At 40.0% G+C, this 16,980-nt stretch overlaps 1 protein-coding gene and 1 long non-coding RNA gene across 4 annotated transcripts in view; one reads left to right on the top strand and one right to left on the bottom strand.

The window, feature by feature from the left end:
- SFMBT1 (Scm like with four mbt domains 1) overlaps window positions 1–16,980 on the top strand; it is a 120,030-nt gene that overhangs the window by 37,393 nt on the left and 65,657 nt on the right. The gene's annotated exons all lie outside the window — the stretch shown is intronic.
- The window catches only part of LOC148126862 (uncharacterized), a 116,693-nt gene continuing 103,234 nt past the window's right edge, over window positions 3,522–16,980 (bottom strand). The window contains exon 3 of the long non-coding RNA XR_015741655.1: window positions 3,522–3,537. This is a non-coding gene — a long non-coding RNA (uncharacterized LOC148126862). The remainder of the gene's footprint in view (window positions 3,538–16,980) is intronic.

Consider the following 16,980-nt stretch of genomic DNA (forward strand, 5'->3'; position numbering starts at 1 on the left):
TAGCAATTAATGAACATGCCTTTTTTATCTTATTAGGGCATCATCAATCTTGTTTGGATAATTTACTATTGATATAATGTGTATGAACTATGACAGAAATGTTGTGGAGATTATGCTAAGAATTGCAAAAGGGCAAAATAAATATTAGAAGGAGAAACTGGCTTAGTAGTTAGACCCAACATTTATTTATTTTTGAAGATATATACTTCTCCAAAGTGTAGCAGGTTTATTTTGTAGTAAGAATTTAAAATAAGACTTCTGTTTAATGCTGTTTTAGGAAGCCATGTGAGGCTGACAGAATTCATGAATCCCCAAATGGCCAGATCCTTTGTACAAAATATTCACCTATTCTATGAAGTGTTCATGATGCTCAGCTCTGCAGTGAAACTAATTTTGGGAGCCTGACAAGGTCACATAGAATAATATCTTACTAATTTTAAGTGACGAATTCATTTGTATCTTTGACCAATCCTACATCTCCCACAAGACCTCTGGAACGTAACATGACAGAGTCTATGTTTTGGACTATGGAGATGCTTAGCAGAAACAGTAAAAATCATTGCTGTTTTCAAAGGTCCAGAGAGAAGTCCAGAAGGAAATGAAAAATTATTGGTGTTGGTGAATTTTGTGTGCTGCAGAAGCTGTAGAATAGTTAGAGCCTTTCTCAAAGTTGTATAAATTAACAGACATGTGCTTTTTGTAATCTAGAGAGTTTGGAGAATATCCTGAAGATAAATTGCTTGGAAGTGTGTCAGCCCTTTGAGGCAGGTCATACCTTAGAACAGGCAATGTAAGGGCTATTGGGCCTCTCCTTTATTGTTATAGGGCAGGGCTGTCAAACTCCCGGCCCACAGTCCGGATATGTCACGTGTTGACCACACCCGGTTTGGAGAAGGGGGGGGCAGTCCCAATACATCACATGCCACCATAACGATGTGAATTTGACACCCTGTTAGAGGGTATAATAACAGAATCTTGAAAGCCAACTCCAAGAGTCTTTATCTCCTCTTATACCAAAGTAAGTCAAGAAAGGGATATTTGGAGTCTTATTCTTACTTCTTCACTGAGTTCCCATTTACTTGTCATAATAGTTCTAGCACTTTTTCATACAATAACCCCCTTCCTCCTTTGGTAAAAAATGAGGCAAGACTTGCAGTCATGGCTAGCATTTCTTCACTTGCCTTGATGTCTCTGTTCTGAGGCATGCAGTTCTGGTCTCTGCTGGAGAAATTTAAGGAATGGGAAAATTCTAGGGGATTGTTATTAAGATTAACAATGGTTTTTTTTTTCATTTTGGGTAAGTGTAATCTTTTCTTGCAAAATAATAACGGCCAGCATACTTTGGTGATTGTGGGGGGGCACTATATATTTTAAATGTTTGTATATACAAGGAAAAGGAAAGTTAGGTTTTAGGAGTCATTAAACCTAATAGATAAAGATTGAGTGAGGGAGTATTTCCAGTGTAAAAAATTTGAACTGTTTGGAAATTGCTGTTTGGTTATGGGAAGAGAAAATATTTTAGGTATTTTCCATTTGCTTCATAACTCTAGTACCCATTTGTGGTGGCAGATTTTACAACATGTAGGTACCAGTTTTGATTGAACTTCTAGGTTGCTTGTATAGTATTAGAAAAATTAAGCCAGCCAGCAAATAACTGTTAAAAGGGTTGCAATTCCTCTACCTCCACTCTATGAGTCTGCAGATCTGTGTTTTCTGCTGATATTTTTTGTAGCCTGTGATCTGAATCTGTTAGTATCTTCTAATTGCTGTGAAAATGTTTGCCAACTTGGTTTTGAATTAACTGGAAACCAAAAATGAGTAAGATTCACTATAGTTCATGGTAGAAAACAGACAGCAAATCTGCATGGCTGAACATTGCCATTAAGGCCCATTAGCTTAATGAAAAAAGCTATGTAGTGTAAGAATAAATGTTCATTTCCAGTATGGGTTGTATAAATTTGACCAGTATTTCTCATACCTTTGCTTTCTTTTTTGTAAACATATTGGTCCTTGCATAAACTTATAACTTATGCTTGGGTTTATGCAGGCAGGTTTTCATTCTGTAGTTTCTTATTCCTAAGCAGCTTTTACACACATCTCTTCTATTCCAAATACTATTTTTATGCTGTAAACCTATTTCCTATTTTCTTAAATCACACATGGACAACTTGTGAAGAAATAATAGAGGAGGGAAAATCAATCTGTTAGGAGCTCCTCTGTCCCCAGCCTTCTTACTTGGATCTGTATTACCAGAGAAGTGAAATTAAGGTTTCTTTCCCACTTTCCGTCTCCCTTTGCAACTGCAAAGGGAGATACGCTGCTGGCTTGACTTTTTCAAACACTGTGTCAGCTATCATATATCTTTGGCATGGTGGCTTTATCTACAGGTACTATGGGTAGTTGTTGGCCCATCAGTAACCCAAATCCTGAAAATATCTGTGAAAGGCCTTTGAATTGTTTCCCATTCCTTGTTAAGTTGTGAAAATAATTCTTTAGAATGTCCTTACTTGACCTCTTGACTTATATTATCAGTAAGTACCTTTAGGATACTGGAAAAATGTGACAACTTTGTGGTCGCTTTCTCAGATAAATAGAATTCAGATAAGACTATTACATCACATTCTTGAAAGTGCTTTAATAGGAGTACTTGTGATAACAAACAATGATGTAAGTGGGGGGGAGGAAATAATACAAATAGTTAAATATTTTGGGGTAATTAGGTAGTGTGGTGTGGTGTGTAATATAGTCCTTGACTTAATTTCTTAGTTGGTCATTTTAGTATCCATTAAACATGTTTGAGATAAGAGCAACATCACTGAATCCCTATTTAATTAGTACATTAGGGAAATATTTTTTACAATTCTTTCACAAAGTGCACAGATCTATAGCTAAATATTGAATATATTACAGTAGATAACTAATGATAATTTTAACATAATATTTTCTATAACTTTGCAATTTGCCTTCACACTTTAACTGTTACATTAATTTGAATAGTTCACCTTCATTAAATTTTATTTATCTTTCCTTCTTATCATCTTTGCTTTTCTACAATCAATAGGAAATGAATGGAAATTTCAGTCCATCTGTAATTCAGCTTTTGATGAAAACTCTTCTCCAAGGACCTGAGATATAACTGATGGCTTACTTATTGGCTGATTTTGATTTTAAATAGCCTTGTACAGTGGTGGCGAACCTATGGCATGTGTGCAAGAGGTGGCACTTAGAGCCCTCTCTGGGCATGCGCCCCGTCACCCCAGCTCCATCACATTTCTCCATCACGTTTCTCACCGTCTTACCAGTGGGGGTGACGCGGTCCCTCCTCCTGGAGCCCATTATGACGCAGAGTCACAGTGCAAATCTCTGTCGTCGTGGGCTCGCTTCTGCCTCCCAAGTGTCAGTTGCTTTTCCTGCAGAGCTGCCAGTGTTGACTGCCTCCCCACTGGCTAGCTGGTGTTCGGCTCTCCACAGACCAGCTGATTGTCATTGCTGCTCCTGGGATTCCCAGCACCAGTTCAGGGGTCCTCTTTCCCTCCTCTTGGGGGGAGAGAGAGAGAAAGGGAAGGAAAGAGAGACAGGGAAGGAAAGAGAGAGAGAAAGGGGGAAAGAGAAAGAGAGGGAGGGAAAGGGAGAAATGATATTACAAAAGTTTTTCTTTTTTATTGTTGCTAAACGTAATATTTCAAAAGCAAAAAAATGAAGAGGCATAAAAGTGCATTTATCACGTGTTTCTTAGAACAATTAGCTGAACTGCCTTGTTTATTATTATTTTAGGTAGTAAAACTTCAGTATTCAGGTTATTAAATAAGTGGGCTTTGAGTTGCAGTTTGGGCTGCAAAGGTTTGCCATCTCTGGCCTAGTATATTAATGGTTGTGATTTCATCATTTGAACTGTAGTTTTATTTCTTATCTCTTGTATAAGTAAGCTATTCTAATGTAAAATAACTGTTCCAGCCTATGTAATTTTCAGATTAGAAGATATATATTCTCCCTCGAGCCGCTTGGAGCATCCAGAGAGTGGGAGGTGCTTTTGAGTCCTCTTCTCACAGGCTGAGCTTCAATTGAGGAGTGCTCCGCCCCCTCACGTGGCTCCATGCAGCGTTCCCCAGTTTTTGCTCAGCCTCTGAGAGAGCAGACTGTTTTGCAAATAGGCTTCTTGGCTGATCCAGGTTTCTTCATTCCTCATTGCATTTTCTGTAAGGAATCAGGTTTGCTTCGTTTCCTAGCCCCTGCGCAAAAGGTTTTGACCCAGGGGGAGGTTTTTCCCTCGTCCCTAGGGGCCTGAGTGGGCAGGATCGCAGCGCTTCGGCGCCCCCCCACCAGTTCAGTCTCTGCCTCCGCGCTGCCTCAGCAGCTCGTTTAATCTGCGCCAGAGGGCGACACCGGTTTTCCCCCCACCAGAACGCCGATCGTTAAGGGAAGGGCTAAATTCCTCCTCACAGCCCTCTAGGCATGCTGAGCTAGCCGGAGGAGCCCTCCCTTCCATCCTGAGAGGCCCCGACGGTAGTTCAGGTCGCGGCCGCCATCTTGGCGCCGCCTCGTGGTCGGGCGCCTTTTGTCTTATTCTTGCTGCTGCGGTTGAATCTGCTCCTTTCTGACCCCCTGGGTCTCGAGCTCTATTTTAGAGTGCCACTCTGACCAACCTGGTCTGGCACGTTCGTTGGCTTTCGCGCAGCTCCACCCGGGGCGAAGTCCAGCAGTCCCCACCCCCTTCAGTCTTCGTCTGGAGGTATACTGCTAGGCCTCTCTGTTCCAGGCCTTAGGCGTTCATTTAGCAAATTCGGTCATTACTTTAGCCAACCTTTGTTTTCTGGTTTGCACGGTGGTACAGTCCAATTTATTAACTTTATATATATAAAAAAAAGGACAGAAGAAAGAATCTTGTGATTAATCTTCAATCATATCTAATAGATAAAAAAAGATTTTTATATTAAAAAATAATATATATATATATGCATAATAATAATAATAATATCACATATACAATACCTTTTTGTATATTCATATCCTTTGACTGTCTTCAAGTAATTTCCTCTGGCTTCATAGTTCATACTAAATTCCAAAGGGGTGTGTGGGCCAGCTCGAAGATCACCCGGCCTTGGTCGTAGGCCGAACTCTAGGCGAGCCAACCGCCTCTAGTGAACTTTATACATTTTCATTTATTAAAATGGCAGATGACAATTCCTCTAAACGCCCTTCTTTGAAGGCTAAATCAAAGTCTTACCACTTGCACAGGCAGGCTACGGAACCTTCCAAGGCCTCTCAGCAAGACGCCATAAGGCCTTGGGAAAGGAGTTTGATAGGCGTTCCAGGCGGTCACCACAGGTGCCTCCAGCCTCCACTTCTACTCAACTCCCCCCTCTAGACCTTTCTTCCAGGCGCAGCTCCCTTCAGGGTCATCAGGCCCCGGGACCACCAACCAGACGGACTCCTGAAGCCACCTTCACGCCTATGGCCGCTGGTCTGCGCCAAGGGGATCCTTCCACAATGGAGGTTCCAGCTGACATCAAAGCTTGGATGGAACTGGCTATCCGCCAAGGTATTGCGGAGGGGCTGCAACAGATGTCCAGACCCGGCTCCTCCCCAAGAGCCCCCGGACATGAGTCTCTGTCCATCAGATCCCTTCCAGGATCGGATCCTCCTATTGGTCAGGTACTCTTACAGAGGGATAGCCCTCTTCTGGAAAGGGACCAGGAGGAGGAGGAAGGGGCCTTTGACTATCCTAGGGAAGTGGAAGAAGAATCCTGGATGGGATCTTCCCGCTACAGCGAGCCCCTCCTAGAGGGAGAACTGACCGAGGGAGAGATGAGGGGCTTTCCCCTGACCAACCCCCACTTGTGGGTTTGTTCAAGCCCCACATGTTTAAATCCCTTCTGTTTAAAGCCAAAAATGTTTCTGGCCTTCTTCCTCAGTCTCTCTCCGCCCTCCCCTCCACTTCGGAGGCCCCAGAGGACTCCATATTCAAGCAGCCCATGGTGGAGGCCGAGGTCATTCTGGCCCCACCCATTTTCTCAGACCTTGTGGCGAAGCAGCTGGCTTCCACCGCCCCCCCCCGGCGCCTTCCAGTGGAGGGGAGGGCGGAGGGAGACTGAGGCCAGAAACGTTTTTGGCTGCATGGAGCCACGTGAGGGGGCGGAGAACTCCTCAATTGAAGCTCAGCCTGTGAGAAGAGGACTCAGAAGCACCTCCCACTCTCTGGATGCTCTCGCGGTTCGCCAAGAAGGGGCGTATCAGGTAAGAACCAACTCCCATTTTGAGTACAATGTAAAACAATCCAGAGTATATTAGTGAAAACTATTTATTCAATTCTTTATGTTCCAGTTATATTTTCAGGCATAAAGTGTGTGCCATATGAAATTTTGTCTTCACTTGCAGTAAAAACAGCATTTTGTTATTATAAAATTTTGCAATACTGCTAACAAATGGAAGTTAATGAACCAAACCCATAATACAAAATGAAAAAATATCTACCAAGATTCATTTTTAAAAATAACAAGACATCTAATCTACCGAAGGTTCAAGATGCACTCTCTCCACTCCATTCTAGAGGGACTGCGGGAGGGAGATTTTTTTGGCCTTGTTAGACTTGATGGAGGCCTACCTCCATGTGCCCAAACACCCCAACCACTGTCAGTTCCTGAGGTTTTGCTATGGCGGCCGCCATTTTCAATACAGGACTCTCACGTTCGGCCTGTCATCAGCCCCTCGGACTTTTACCAAGCTCTTGTCAGTGGTAGCGGCACACCTCAGAGCCTTACCCATAAGGATCCAATGCTATTTGGACAACATCCTGATAGCATCTTCTTCCAGACCCCAGGCGAAGGAGGATGTGATGTTGACAACCAGGATTCTTCGAGAGCACGGGTTCTCGATAAACCTGGACAAATGCACCTTGTCCCATTGATCGAGCACCCAGATCCAGCCTGGTTTTGGTTGACCGTCTGGCGCTTGAGCGGGGGATACTGAAATGGGAGAAGTTTTCCACAAAGGTCATTCAGACCATCCAGGCAGCCAGAAGACTTTCCACAACCAGGATATATAACGCAACGTGGAAGATTTTCTGCAGTTGGTGCGCTAGTCACCAGTTGGAACCCACTGTTGTTTCTGTTGCAAAGGTATTAAAGTTCCTGCAGGACGGATTGGATAGAGGTCTTGCCCCCAATACCTTGAAGAGACAGCTGATGGCCTTGGCCTCGGTGATTTCGGTCAAGGGCTCTACTACTCTGGCCCAACACCCTACGGTGAAAGCCTTCCTTAGGGGAGCCACGTATCTGAGGCCACCGGTGGTCCACCGCTACCTCACCTGGGATTTGCCTAAGGTCCTGCAGGCACTGACTTCTCCCCCATTTGAATGCTTATGTGAAGTCTGCCTTCGCCTTCTCACGTGCAAGGTGTCATTCTTGGTGGCCATTACCTCGGCCAGCTGTATTCCATGCAGACAGGGTGGGTCTGCGGTTGGACCCTACCTTCCTGCCCATGGTGAACTCCTTATTTCATCTTCACAGGCGTTGATTTTGCCTAATTTCTGCCCTGAGCCTATCCATGCACTTGAGAGAAAATGGCACACCTTGGACATTAGGAGGGCCCTCCGTATTTACATTGAAAGAACTTCTTTTAGGAGGACGGAAGCCCTGTTTGTTTCCTTTCAGCCGTCAACTTTAGGTCTCAGGGTGACACCTTCCGCAGTAGGTCGCTGGCTTAGAGCCTGCATTGCAAAGGCCTATGAGTTACAGAGCTTTCCTGTGCCCATGAGGTTCACAGCACACTTAACCAGAATTGCAGCGACCACCGCAGCCTGGGCAACGCAGGCATCGATTCTGGACATTTGTAGAGCTGCGATCTGGTCATCGGTGACCCCATTCATAAGACATTACAAAATTGACTCCTTTGCCTCAGCGGAAGTGTCCTTTGGAAGACGAGTCCAGTAGGGTGTGCATGTAGAGGTGGGGACCTCTGACCAATCCAGCTCCCACCCGTAGGACAGTCATCAGCCAGCTTTGGTATGTCCCATCCTGGATTCTCCCTTCGGCTCAGTGGAGAAGGGGCGTTGGTCCTACCTGAACGCTTTTTCTTGGGGAGCCGAAGGGAGAATCTAGTCCCACCCTGTATTCTGTCAGGTCGGAATAGGGAGGAAATGTCCCTTTTTGTCGCAGTATCAATGAACTATCTGTTTGAAGACAAGGAGCAGCTGAATTCGCTTCAATGTCGTTCAGAATTGGGGACCGTTACCAGGGGGGGTGTCCTCGGTTTTTCAACTTGGTCTGCAGAACTAGGAAATTAGAGATTACCCATTCTGGATTCTCCCTTCGGCTCCCTGAGAAGAAGTGTTCAGGTAGGACCAATGCCCCTTTGCTGTCAGTTTATATTCTGGTAAGTTTTCTGACTGTGGGTAGAGGCGGTTTTAATGGTTCTTTGTTTGGGCTGTTTACTAATGACTCTTTGGCAGTTTCTTGATTTGGGGTATTTACTTGATTGTTAAAATAGGCAAAAAAAAAATAGTAAGAGAACACCTGAGTGATCTTGATGAACACAAATTACCGGGACCTGACGGATTACACCCCAGAGTTCTAAAGGAGCTGGCAGAGGTCATCTCAGAACCATTGCACCACATCTTTCAAAAATCCTGGAGCAATGGGGAACTATCAGAGGACTGGGAAAAAGCTGATGTGGTTCCCATCTTCACAAAAGGGGGAAAAAAACAGACCCAGGAAACTACAGACAAATCAACCTAACATCAATACCTGGGAAGATACTGTAAAAGATAATTTTAAAAATCTGCCAACATCTAGAAACAAGTAAAATAATAACTAGCAGTCAGCACGGGTTTGTTAAAATAGATCATGCCAAACCAATCTTTCATTTTTCAACATAGTGACTGAATTAGTAGACCAGCAAAATACTGTGGACATAATATACTTGGACTCTTCAGCAAGGCATTTGACAAAGTAGACCACAAACTACTTCTTGGGAAGCTAGGAAAAAGTGGGATAGATAGAATCACCTCCAGACGGATTCGCAACTGGCTGACAAACTGTACTCAATGAGTAGTCCTTAATGGGTCTAAGTCTACATGGAAGGAAGTAAGCAGTGGGGTGCCACAAGGTTCTATCTTAGGCCCAGTACTCTTCATTATCTTCATAAACAACTTAGATGAGGGAATAGAAGGAGAACTTATCAAATTTGCAGATGATACTCAACTGGTTCCAGATGGATCTTGACAGACTTGGACACTGAGCCCAATCTAACAAAATGGAATTCAATGTAGAGAAAAGTAAACTACACTTAGGGAAGAAAAACCAAAAGTACAGATATAGACTGGGTGAACCCAGGCTGAATAGCAGTAACTGTGAGAGGGAACTTGGAGTCTTAGTGGACAACCACTTAGAGTACTGCATCCAGTTTTGGTCACCATGCTATAAAAAAGATGTTGAGGCTCTAGAAAAAGTGCAGAGAACAGCAACCAGGATGATTAGAGGACTGCAGACTAAAACATATGATGAAGGGTTGCAGGAACTGGGCATAGATAGTCTATTTGAGGGGCTGCCACAGAGAGGAAGGGGTCAAGCTATTTTTTAAAGCACCTGTAGGCCAGAGAAGGAATAATGGATGGAAATTGAACAAGGAGAGATTTAACCTGTAAATAAGGAGATATTTTCTGACAGTGAGAACAATCAACCAATGGAACAGCTTGCCCTCAGAAGTTGTGGGAGCTTCATCACTTGAGACTTTCAAGACGAGATTGTTGGTCCAAAATTGACCTTGGAGTTAATTATGCTGATCTGAATGCTGATTACTGGTGGAGGGAAGTCTTTTTCTTTTTTGGGTTGGTTAATTATCTCTTTTGCATAGTCTGTAGATGTTGTTAATGTGTATGTGTCTATTGATGGCTGATTTGTCAAAGTGCCAGGCTTCTAGAAATTCCCTGGCATTTTTAGATTTGGCCTGGTCTAGGATTGTCACGTTTTCCCAATTGAAATTATGGATAAACCTGTCTATCTGTTGGAAAATTAAATGTATATGTAGCCCCTAACTCTGAGAATTAAGAAAATATAGTGCAATTTCATATGATTTGAATTTCCAGACAGTTCTTCTTTAATATATATAAGCAAATTGAACGAACATTAACTGATTAATAATTTAAGGTACAACCAGTAAGTTGCACCTGATACTAAGATTTGTAAAGGATGTTCTGAGTTCAAAGATATTACATACTGTTATTTATTAGCCCCCAAATAATGTCAGAAAATGCATTAATAAAAAAGAAAAGGCAATTAATTGATCATGGTTCTTTGATTGGACAGCCATTTGTCTGGTATGGTATAAAGATTCCTGCCTTGGGTAGGGATTTGACCTAGAAGATCTGCAAAGTCCCTTACAGCCCTATGATCTAAGATTCTAGGAGGTCTTAAGTAGAATATTTAAAAACTTATTTCAAATACATATTCAATATTCTTTTCTTGTATAAGTACAAATTAATTTATCTCTAACTAGCTTTTATGTTTATCTGAATATCATTTTTGGTTTTGATGTATCTGCTGTCGGTTATTTTTAATACTCTTTCTACCAGAAAAAAAGAACCAACATTTAAAATTCTCCTTTTGATACAGCAAAATGCCCCAAACATGCTATAGATATAAGGCTAATCATACAAATGAATAATGAATACTTTTAAAAATTGTGGACTGTTATGTTGAAATAACATAATTTTTGGGCAAACCATCTGTTGTTAGAAGATGTATAGTGGGTGGGTTTCTTGCTCTCAAGATTGAGCATACAAAAACAGCTAATGCAAATTGTATAAGAGGCATATTGTAGCCTCTAAACTTACTTTGCCTTTCTCTGAATTTTTTTGAATTATTTTCCTTGCAAGTTTTGATTTTGCTATGAAACCGTTCATAATCCCTTTCACAGCTACACATGCATATAAATACACAAGTCCATATTCTTTCATGCATTGTTATTGACATTTTATTATTTTTAACTTACTTCTTAATTACTGGAAATCATTAAATGCCTGACAAATGTAAAACACATATTTTTTAGAAATATCAGCAAGCGAAATTATCTGTTAACACATCAAGGTTTGATGCAGGGTTAATATGAAAGCATGTAGACATGGCTATGGAAATGGGGAAGAAATAAAAGATGTTAATTGATTTTGTTGGGTATAAGATGGGGCAGTGGATACAGAGAACAAAATATATATGAAGATTGCCATGATATAAGGTTAGCAAAGCAATTTGGGAAAAACTTACATTATTTGAAAGAGATCCCACAAATAGTTGCAAGCCAGTATTGTTTTATTTTTTCCAGAAGATTACAAGAAACATTTGAGCAGACTCTAGATCAATTCCTGAGGGGTTTTTTTTAGTCATTTTAAGAAAGCCAAATCAAAAATTCAACTCTACCCGAAAACTAAAACTACTGTTGTTAAGATGGGCTTTAGTACAGAATCGGGCAAGACTGATTTTGGGGTTGGGGGTTGGGGGGTGTCTACCTGATTTTTTTCTAACTTTACATGTTCCCCCTCTTATATTCATGTCAGTCAGGAGGTGTTTGTCTGAGAGAGACACTGTCACATTTCTTCTGCATGGTTTGGGCTGAAAACATGTTTTTTTCTTCTTCTCACTTTGGTAACAGATCTCTCCTATCTCCATCAAAGTCATCTTCGTTACTGACAGTGTGAATTGTTTATAGTGGGCTGACCAATATTTCCTACACATTCTATCTCTTTTTCTTGGTCTTTTGAAAAAAGGAGCAGTTGCCTTTCCTCTTGATTGGACTGTGTCATTAACTTAAAACCTGGAACCCAGATTTCAGCTAAAAAAAATGATATGACCTTTACTTAGCGGTTAGCAACATTTCTGGAAAACAATTTGAAGAAATGATGGATTTGCCTTTTTATATCTCTAGTATTCATATAATTTGTAAATACAAAGATAATTATTTCAAAGTTGTGCATGATTATAGATTTCTAAATTTGGTAATTATTAGTGACCCTTTCTCAGTTACATATCAAATAAATCCAGTTGCTTCCAGTCTACAATTATTATTAATAATAGTTATTGTATGTGCACATTGCCAGATTCTAAGCAGCCTTGAGTGCTTTACAAAGCAAAGAACACAGAAATAAATAGACATGAAGCAATCAGGAGCAAAAAGATAACAATGGGAAATGCATAGATAATGCAAAAGCTTAGATAAAAAATGAGGTCTTCAAGGTCCCTGGAAAACATTATGTCAGACCTCCAAGGTAGAGCAGATTAGGAAACCAAAATCTAATAATACTTTTATTTTAAGATTAAAGGAACAGAATCTTCCAAGTGTGAATGCACTTCTTCTGTCCCTTGAGGAGAGGTAGAAATCCTCCCTTCATCTTCATGATAATAGGGAGGGTCTTGTCTAAGATACTCGGGTTACAGATCTGGGCCAGACTCAGACTTTTATCTGACTGTTGACTTGGTTGCCATTGTTTTTTCTGTTTCTCAAAATTATTTGTTCTGTCCATTACCCTCCAATAGTTTGGCAGCCTCACAGATCTCTTAGAGGATCTTATTCCAGAGGGCATGTGTTATGACAGAAGGTGTGCTTCCAAGACGTAGCATTTTTATGTTTTTTTTTTAATTTTGATGTTTATTTGATTTTAAAACTTTTTTTGTTTTTATTTATTTTTCACATTTTTGAATTGCCCATCTTCCTCAGAGAAGTGGTTTATTGTGTTTTTTATTGTTCTCCTGTATTATGCTGTGTTATTTTGTTGTTTTAAAGTTTGTGAGATACCCAGAGTCACAAGTACAAAACAGGTAGCTATACAGATTGAATAATTAAATAAATAAAATTGCTTAATCAAAAGAACCTGGAATAGGTGCTTAACTCATCAGATTGAAATAGGTAGTCGTACAGGTTGTAAGAGACTACTTTTACTTCTTTCAACCACTTATAAATTCTATCCTCTATTGTATTCTAGTCCACATATCCCATCTCCTTCTATATAATAATTTGTGTTCTCCTTCTGTATGGAGTAAAATGGAAAGTTGTATATGAAACCTACTATAAAATGTTACATTTGCAGGGTTTATTTTCAACTTAAGCTTGCTGTTGAAAGCAAAGGCAGGATTAAATGAACCACAAATCAAACAGAATACTGTGAGTGAAATTTGTTTTAGATGTTAAAAAAGACTTCCATGAGATAAAGTTCAGGAGTAACTTCCCTTTAAAGCTATGAACTTTTTATTATTATTTATGTTTTGTGGATTAAAATTGTGATTGACTCTACAGGTTTTGCACACACACACCCCACACACACCATTACTTGATTACTGTCTGCTACTGTGATCTTGCCTACACAAATATTAATATCAAATAAGTTTTATTTTTTCCTCCAATGTTCTTCAACTTCTTATTGCCTTCTGCTGGCTCAGAGATTAAATCAGAAAGACTGTAGATCCGTTATTTTTTGTTCCTGTAGATCCGTTATTTTTTGTTATATTTCTTCCAGTACTCTATCTCAGGCTGGATATATGGATAACTTTTGATATTGTCAGGTGTTTAAGCCTGTTGCATGAATGACAGTTGAAAGTCAATAACTTAGATAGAAATAGTTATGTGAACATTGTACTTTTCCTAACATTTATCTGACAATTCCATGACAATATCTTTGAAAGCGTTACCATGAAAGTCTTAGTATGTCATGGAAATATAAAGGGCATCTGGATTTGAGTGTTAGATTGATATGCTTTTAGCAGCATTTGTAAAAAAAATAATTCAAACATCTAGAGGAGCTTTTACCCCTTTTTTCAATGAATTTTGTACACAGAAATGATTAGGAAATTTTACAAGTTGAGTCTTAACTGGATGGAAATTGCATCCATAATTTGGACTAATGTAGTAGTGAATATCCCACAGGTGCTTTTTCATTAGGCAACTGGATTTTTTGGTTTTTCTTTGAAAGATGTTTCACTTCTCATCCACAAAACTTCTTCGGCTCTGACTAGATGGAGGGGAATGGAAGGATTTATACTCCTTGCAGATGGCTGGTCATTTGCATTTTTTTAGCAAGTCACCTCAAGGTTTATCTGTGTCATCAGGGTCGGGTGTTGAGCCTGTTGAAAAAACTGTTGTAGACTGGAGATAGATAATGTTGTATCCCTCCCCTTCTGTTGAGGGAGGGTTGTTCAATTTTGACATAGATGGGCTCTTTGACCCTTATTTCAAACTAGCGGTCCTCTCTATCCAAAATGTATTGTCTTCAAAAGAGTGACTTTTGTCTTTTAAATGCAGATGGACTGCTGAATCTTGTCCTGATGGGTTTGTTTTCCTATGTTGTTCCATGTGCTTATGCCTGTTGAAAAAGCACTTTTGGGACAACAATGATCCGGATGACTGAGAATCTCCCTAGATATGTAGTAATGAATGTTGATATCTATTGATACAATTGAGAATTGTTTTCATATAAACGGCATCTTATATCATACTCATGGAAAATGGAAATAAAATTGTATACTGTTTCTGCATTATCCAAATTGAGAAGATTATCAGTCATATTTCCTTAAATGATGATTATAAAATCAAAATGATTGATGGGCTGTTAACTCTATAGTCTGTATGTGTAACTGGATACCATGAGCTTTGCTTTGCTTTCTTTTTCAACGTAGGGTACCGATATGTTAGCCTCAGCATATATGTAGCATAGGAAGCAAAACAAAACTATCTCGCAAGAATATTGACATGAATCAGTGTGAAGCACTTTGTCATGCTTAAATTCTGTAAAATGCTAATATCCTTTCTTTGGGTGAGAGTGCTTTTCACTTTGCTGTAATGTATGTGGATGAAGAATTCACATTTCTTGCCAGAGCAAGACATGAGTTCTGCAAATACTTGAAATATTGCCATGCATTTTATATACTTCCATGAGTATCATGCTGGTGAATATGCATTGGCACAGAACATTTTTTCCCAATCTCAGACCTTTCTGAAATGTTGGAGTATGGAATAATATCCCCAATATTATTCGCAGACTGATTTGGGATTATGAGTTGTGTAGTCCTTTTAAGAACTGTTGTAAACACTTCCTTGCTATTAACAGATTCTAGAATATACTTGTCAAGAAACTACAGAAGGTAATTCTTTGCACACACCCCATAACAGCTTCTTCTCAAGCATCTTTACCTAAGTGGAACACAGCAATAGCCTTCTTCACTGTTTTGAAGAAATGAAGTGAAACCAGGAGGAAAAAGACGAAATATGTCACGTTAAAAAAAACGGTTAAAGTTGTAAAATCAAGGAAAAGAACCACAAACTTTTTGTTTCTGGACCACAGGAATGTCTAGAAAAAAGGGGGAGCTTTAAAAGTAGAAATATTTTTTCCCAGAATGAGTAACAAGTGAAGAAAAGCACAAAATTGAGAATTGTATAACTCGTCTTGAAAACAGTTTGGGCACTTTCATTTGTATTTGAAGGATTTAGAGTCAGGGCTTAAACACTAATCTGAAGAAATGTTCCTAGTACAGGTAGTCCTCACTTAGCAACCACAATTGGGACCGGCTATTTAGTCACTAAATGTTATAATCATTAAGCAGAAAATCACATGACTGTGATGGGTTTATGACCTTACTTTCCCTTTGGTCATTAAGTGAAGCTCCGTTATCACCGAGTGAAAAATCACACAACCACAATTTAGGATTTTATTTCTGTTTTTCTATGAACTCTGCATGATACAAGCAAGTTGTGAAAGATGCAAGTGGCAATCATGTGACAGAGGGGCACTGCAATAATCGTAAATGCAAGGATTGGTCGCAGTTATTTTTTTTTAGCTTCATTGTAACTTTGAACAGACACTGCACAAATCACTGGGTAAGTGAGGACTACCTGTATAGCTTCATGCATTGACAGCATCAAGTCTTAATTGCTGTTTATTGGGCTGTCTTTATGGATGGCCAGGAAAGTTGAAATTAATGTAAAATGCCTGGTTATATTGTGGTTTTGTGCACTTACACATTACTATATAATGTTCAGCTTGCTTATATGCTGCAGTGTCAGGTGTAAAGCTTCAGCAAATCCCTGCTTGCAGTGGATGTTGTGCATATTTATTTGCTGTTAACTTGGAAGAAGCTATTAACTGCCATCGCTAGGCCATAAATACACTTGGGTATGTCTGCAAAAGCTGACTTTCTTAAAATATATTAGAGACAGTAAACTCTGCACTCCATTCTGAGTATTGTTAGACAAAATGGCATAGCTCCCTGGTTATGTGTGTTGAATATTTAGTGTTCAAATTTCAATCCCCATATTTCTAGTTAAAACTGAAATTATCCCCTTCTTAAGCCCTAGAAATCTGCTGTCAGTGTAGACAATGTTAAGGTAGAGCAATGATGTGCTTTGAAATAAAGCAGCTTCCTATGCTTTAAAGTTGACATTTATTTCAAAAGCTACTAGTTCCTTTAGCGATTTTAAGCAGGCATCCTACTGAAATTCTCATCCTTTAAGTGCCAGATTGGAACTCTTATTTACAGATTTGCTTTCAGTTAGGAATCATGGCTGAAAAAAAGTGACCTAGACAGCACTTCTACTAATGATCATTGCAGTAGTTTCATGGACATGGAATCAAATTTGGGCATTTGGCAACCAGCATGTGTTTATGATGGTTGCAATGTCCCAGGATTACATGATCACCATTTGTGATCTTCCCAGCCTGCTTCTAACAAGCAAAGTCAGTGCGGGAAGCTGGATTTCCTTAACAACCCTGTGAGTCATGTGATGATCTTAGATTACTAGAAAATGTGGAAAATTGGATGCTAGAGATGAACAGCTAGACTGTGGAAAGAGCACAGTGAAAGACCGTGTGCCATAGGGAATAATGTGGGGTATAGGATCAGATTCTCAGAGGTATTTTGGTTTTCCAGATCTTGCAGATGTCATGGCCAGGTGCATCTACCCGAGCAGCAGCCATTTCATTGCCAATGGTCATTTTCAGAAGAGGTA

This window comes from Pseudonaja textilis, chromosome 2 (assembly GCF_049901715.1).
Source record: "Pseudonaja textilis isolate UNSWEBS1 chromosome 2, rPseTex1.2, whole genome shotgun sequence".
In the NCBI taxonomy this organism is placed as follows: Eukaryota; Metazoa; Chordata; class Lepidosauria; order Squamata; family Elapidae; genus Pseudonaja; species Pseudonaja textilis.